Source organism: Bison bison, unplaced genomic scaffold, assembly GCF_000754665.1.
Source record: "Bison bison bison isolate TAMUID 2011002044 unplaced genomic scaffold, Bison_UMD1.0 scf7180017864456, whole genome shotgun sequence".
NCBI classification, from domain to species: Eukaryota; Metazoa; Chordata; class Mammalia; order Artiodactyla; family Bovidae; genus Bison; species Bison bison.
In genome coordinates, this window is record NW_011495018.1 from 4,830,286 (window position 1) to 4,836,659 (window position 6,374).

General features: G+C 46.0%; 1 protein-coding gene across 1 annotated transcript in view; it reads right to left on the bottom strand.

Annotated features, from left to right (window-relative positions):
• Positions 1-6,374, bottom strand: part of DOCK1 (dedicator of cytokinesis 1) — a 570,389-nt gene that overhangs the window by 335,754 nt on the left and 228,261 nt on the right. The window lies entirely within an intron of this gene.

The window sequence follows — 6,374 nt, forward strand, 5'->3', positions numbered from 1 at the left end:
GGGGGGGAGTGGGGTGTGCGAGTGCAATTTTCAGCACATCAAATTCCAGAGAAAGCACAATTTTTTTCAAGTGGTCGGAGACCATGAATAATCTCTAAAATGTGACTCTATGTATATTTGCCTTCATGTGCTGTAGCGCTAAGCCAAGTGGCATCTCAGTGTCACACTGACACCTCGTATTCAGCGTCTCCTTCATCTCCAGACCGGCGACACGCTTTCTGCTCCTGCTCAAAATGGCCAGCAGCAGCCAGGAGTCCCCCAGAGTCAGGACATGCTTTTAATCACTGCGAGTTGACAGGGTCAGCGCTATCGGACACTAAGCTTTCATAGATCTCATTTTTTAATCTTTTGGTACCCAAAGGCCAAATGATAAATCCTGGCAAGAATCTGAAAACCCACATAGAGATACACAATGGATTATACAGACACCGATAAATCAAAGGCATTCTCTGCCACCGGAAAGTGGTTCTGTGGATCAATCTCTGAGACACTGTTCATCACGAAAGCCTAGCCAGATGTTTGAGACCATTCGTTATGCTTTGTAACAGCTGGGGAAGATCTGACCATCTCTAAGCGAAACCCTGTGCTTAGTTTAGCTGCTACTGACAAACCACCTTAATGTCACCCACATTTAACCTGTTAGTGAGCTGTACTAAATGACAATACCTAGGGGAAAGCTGTGAATCAAATGTTTTTAGCTCTTTTTTAAAATAAATCGTGTCACCTCGAGTTCTCTTTTGATTACACATTGCAATATAAATCTCAGTTCCTTTATTTTTTCACTCATTCCTTTGCACCTTTGCAGGTACCTTTTTATAGAATTCAAAAGCCCCTACTCTATTAATGACTCTGTCTATCAAATTTTGGCTTTTCACAATAGGAAGTAGGCATCTTCTTTTGCCTTTTTTTTGGGGGGGGGAGGGTACAACTTCAATTTTGAGTCATTTGTGAACGTACAAGGAAGCGGAGTCTCCTAGTCTCTGTCCAGCCGTTTCTGATCTAATCTCATGCTCACACGCACACCTTATTGATCAGATGCCAATAGGGTGGTCAACCTTGGTAAAAGGATCCACCTGCATTTCTCAGATTGGAGCTATTTCTTGCCATGCGTTTTCCTTCTGACTCAACAGCAAATCTATTTTTTGTTCTCAGTGTTCTGATTCTACAAGGACCTTAGTGGGCTTGAAAAAAAAGAAAAGAATGACAGGAGTATCTCACGTAAGCATTCTTTGGGGGTTACTCCAGCTCTCTCGCAGATGTACGCTTTAATTAAAAGAAAAAACATGCATCTTTTGTGGAATCGATATATGAGGATATGAATCCTTGAATATCACTTAATAGAATTGAGAAATATTTTTGTGCAAGGAGAAGACTGAGTTAAGTTGATCAAATACCATGAAGGAAGTGCAATTGTTTCGTGTAGAGATAAAATTTGAAAAAAAATGTGTTTCATGTATTTTATACTGTTTTTAACTAAAGTTATAAAAACATGTTTGCAACAAGTTATCTCTCCTTGTGTCTTCAGAACCCCGACTGTCTCAGTGAATTGAAATGAGTGTTAGCAGCTTTCTGCTTAGTACCATAATTCTGTCTACACAAGAGGACATCCTCGTAAACAAAGTAATATCACTGTCTGAAAGCAGTCTAGACCAAAAAAAAAAAAAAAAAACATTTTCAGAATCTAAAAGGAAACTGAAGATAAATGAATTCCCATCTAAACATGAAACTATCTTCAGAATAGGAAAAAAAATATTTTCAATCTCATTTCATGACTGCAGCGTGTCACTCACAGGTGATGACTCTTCTCTTAGAAAGATTTACGTAAAATCTTTGATACAAAACCAAGGTAAGAAGTACCGTGTTCCCGCATATGTAGATGTACACGTGGCATTACGTATAGAGATTAAATTATTATACTTGTCACTAAGTTCTTTATTAATTTTTAAATAAAAAAAATCAAAGGTCATGTTTTGTGCGGCTATTAAACTTATTTCATAGTCTCATTAGTTTGGGAAAAGAGAAGCCATTCATCTAAGGAAATAATAATGAAGGAAGGGTGTTCAGGCTGAAGAGAACGTCACAGAGTCTTCAGAAGAGGAGAACATTCCCAGGGTGCGGGCCTGGCCTGGCGGGGGCGGGGCAGGGGCAGGGCTGGAATCCAGCTCAGACTCAGTTGACCAGGTCACACCCGCTGGCACAGCCTTCAGCTGCCAGGAGGGCGTGATGGCTTTTGAGATCAAAGGGCACCATGCACAGGAGGATCTGGCTGAGCTCTAATTTTTGAAGAACCTCAGGGACAACCAACCTCACTGGTATTTCCAGGGCAAGTCCTCTCATCCCCCCGCCTCCCCCGAGGCAGATTCTAGACCATCCGTCCAGCAAGTGCCCAGCCCCAGGAAACTGGCCGACTCCTTCCTTTCTTCCTCCCTCCCCGGGATGGAAGACCAGGGCCTCCATTGGGCTGAGCACTCTGCCTCTCCCATGAAGACCAGCCCAAGCCAACCTCTTCTCCCAAGGTATAAGGCCCTGCAGAAACCTAGGAGGGGAGAGTCACCACCTGCTTTCGCGGGCTCTGCAATAACAAAGTCCGCTCACAAGGATGGGGCTGGGACAGAAGGCCCCTGCTGCCCTCAAGTCCCTCTGGGCAAAGAAGGGGTCAGGAGTCAGGATGGAGTCAAGATGGGGAGGAAGAATCCATGCCTGGAGCACCTGGGGAAACTCCAAATCACACTCGACAATCATCTGTGAGCCGCATGCTGCTCACACATGTGCTCACACCGTGCTGCGTCACAGGTCCTCTCTTATCGATAACCAGATTCAAGACATTCTGCACACAGGTGCCCACCTATCACACTGCAAGTGTGTGACTAGCCTCCAAGGAGCGGTCCCAGGGCTCTGCATATGGTCCTTCAGTCTCCGACGATCCCCCAAGCGGAGTATGATCAGGGGGAAGTCAAGACGTGGGAAAACCTTGCTCTCTTGGAAAGGGCACAAGAAGTTGGCAGAAGTTTCCCCCATCCCACGAGGTTGCCGAGATGTCCGTTGCCATGGAGACCTGAGGTGTGGCAGTCATGGCGTCGTCGTTCATGGACCCACACCAGGCTGACTCCAGTCTCAGATGGTAACAGTGAGCACGCCTCGCAAAGCCATTCTCCCTGGGGTACCACCATGGGCAAGGCGGATCTGAGATACACCACGCTCAGTTCCAACTCAGAAGACGCACCATGCAATTCAAGTGCTTGCTTTGTGCTTCTCACTGAAGACAGCGAGAACAAAAGAGGAGAGACAGGCCGTGAACCTCTCCGTTCCATGCTGTCTGTGAGGACACAACATGTTTACAGAGCCCACCACAGCTGGAATGGTTCTTCAGGAGCATTTTTATCAGCGAGCAAAATTTGACATGATTACACGTCACCTAAAGGTCACAGCAGCTGCCTTCCACACTGATGCGTCTCCTTTTATCTAGAAAATCTCTATCATTGGCACACTTGGCGTGGGATAAGCGCACAACCTATTTACTGAGTGGAAGAGAAGAGCTACATGGTTCAGGAACGACGTCGCGCTCTGTGAACTGGCGGTAACTCATCGTGCTGTTATGCGCACACACATTCCGACAGGTGAGACGCCCAGGTGCGAGCAGCACACTGCCTCTTAAGGAACTCAATAATTAAGGGACAGTTTGGGATGAAGATGCAAGAACCGCACAGCATATTTTACCCAGGGAATGACGTGGTCTTTATTTCCTCGGCAACAAATCCACGGTCAGTAACCATGCTTGAAAAAATAGGAGGGCCACAGAAAGGAGAAAGGCAGGAAGCACTGCTGTACAAATACCAAATGGGAAGGAATCGATAAAGTCGTCACAGCTCACGTGTGCACCCACATCAGGATGGTTTTCTGCGAGTCAGATGTGTTCTGAGTAGATTTATTAACAAACACACGTTAGAGACACTTTTTGTAACACTCACATAGAAAAAGCAGATACTGTCCACTTGAAACTTTTATAATGTATTGTTTTCTTCTGCGAAGCAAGGTTAAGATCAGCACTTTGTTAAAAGCACATTCATACGTAAAGTCCATTAGAACAGATATTGCAAAATGAATGCACGGGAATGGGGACAGAACGTCTTTGTGAAAAGTCTTGGTGATAATCTTGGTAAATGGGCTGAATGCTGGGGGAGACCACGTCTCTTACAGTATTTTTTGATGCAGAAGCATGTCAGGTCCTTGTAAGTCACGCAGGCTCAAAGAAAGCAGTGGGTTTTCACTAACAGCATCTTCCCTATTATCGGTGCTACTGCCACAAGGAAACACCGCACCCATCAACGACCCCTACAGCTGGTTCTCAGAGCGGAAACAAAAGAACTTCCATCCCTTGAGTCTAGGGAATGAGGAGGTCTGCTGCTCACAAGAGCAAGTGGTGAACGCAGGCAGAGTTTTTCCCATTGCTAAGCCTACGTCTGCCAGTCTTCCAGGGGAATCTTTCTTTTGAAGAGGCCCACATTCTCATGTTAGTGAATTAGTCATTTTCAGTCCTCTGGTGTGTATCCAGGCCACAGAAAAAATCTTTAAAAGTCCTCACTCAATTACATTTTTAAAGGACCCATTAACGAATGTAAAGCTGAACATCTGAAAGTAGCAGCAGTGGCTAACATCACAGGAGAAGGAACAGTCATATGTATTATCCTCTATGCTCTCAACCCAGCTTTATTTACAGCACTTGTGCCAACAAAGACACAGTCTGTGTTTGTCCGGAGGTCCTGTGTGAGGGTCGGGGTACCCATGTCACTCACCAGGTAAGTGGTTGGGTCACCTGCCCACCAGACAAGAGCACCTAAGCCCCCAGGGCCCCTACTCGGAACCGAACACAATGACCGAGAAGGTGCCGAGCGCTGTCAGCCTAGAAATGTTTTCAAAGAGGAAGAGAAAAATCAAATCTGAAATCAGACAATGTAAAACTCGGCATTTCAACCCAGAACTCTACAGCATCAGACAATCCTGGAATAAAGATGAAATGGCATCTTAATTCTGTGGTCAGATACTGCAAGTCTTCTGTGTTAGGGCCCATGGTCAACATCCAAGCCATCCACAACCCTAAACTTGCCAAATGCAGTTTCCTTTGTCAAAAAGGCATCCACTCAGTAGGATCACGGCATATTTTTATCCTCTGCCTGAGATGTGCTCCAACGGCCCATTTCAAATACGAAGTTGAAAGGTATAAAATGAACTAAAACAAGTGACATATAACCAACTGCATGGGGTTTATAAGATACCACAGATACAGGTCAAAGAAAAGGCTTACACTGTACATCACAGCTTAGCCAGTAACGTGTGAAGTCCCCCAGTTCTCAGTCCTGGATGTGAATGGATGGGAAAACTGCCAGGCCACAACAGCATCCCCAGCTGATGAATAATTCTGTTGGAAACAGAGGTCACACGTCTACTCCTACTGTTGACAATATCATGAAATAAATTATTAAGTGAAACACAGCTATTTAAAACTTTTTAAATCACTTGGACTTTTTAGGTCCCTCTTCAGCAATCATGCAGAATCGGTGAGCTGATTCGTGGTTATACCACTTTCGTTCCACTGATGCAAAAAAGCAAAGAAGACACATAAGTCCTGGAATCTCTGTGTCACACCAAGGACGGCACAGCTGACCCTAGGCAGGCCGATAAACCACGTGCTGCTCGTTTCTCACTCTAGAAGGGCCCCGATGAAGTTTTTTTTGTCCATCTTGTCAGGGATATTTTCCCCCTCTGGATCCTCCTCTCACCTAAATTCCCAGAGCACCAACAGTGACATTAAGAAGCCGCTGCACAAATCTGCACGGGAGCTGACGGGCAGAGCAAGGTCCAGCTCGCCGAGCAGGGCAGCCTCTCAGTCTCACCGCTCTGCGGCTGTTTGGACTTGTGGCCCCGTAACTCCCAAAAGAGCTTCCTGAGCACCTCCAGTCGGAAATGGTGAATGTCCTTTCTGCAAACATAGTGACGCTGTCACCACTCATGAAATAACTATAGGATATTCAGTTGTTTTTTTTTTTTGAGAGTCCTTCCCTGACAGCTTAATTCATTTTAAGGGAAGGAATGTCTGGGCTTCTTGTATGCACATTAGAGATGTGAGAATTGGGAAGAGTCAGGTTAGGACCTAAGTCCTGTTCGTGCTTCTAGAGACTTCTGCTGGAGACGGGCTGGGCGGGGGTGATGAGCCTCTGTGTGGGCAGCTTGCTATAGTCTATCCCCACTGACTCCCCACAGTGCCCTGGACCCCCGCCACCTGTGCCGCAGGAGCAAGGCTGCGGCTAGGTCAGACGGAGCCTGGGTCCTCGCTTCCTGCGCCCTGGTTGACAGTGCAAGGGCTCTTCCCAGGAACC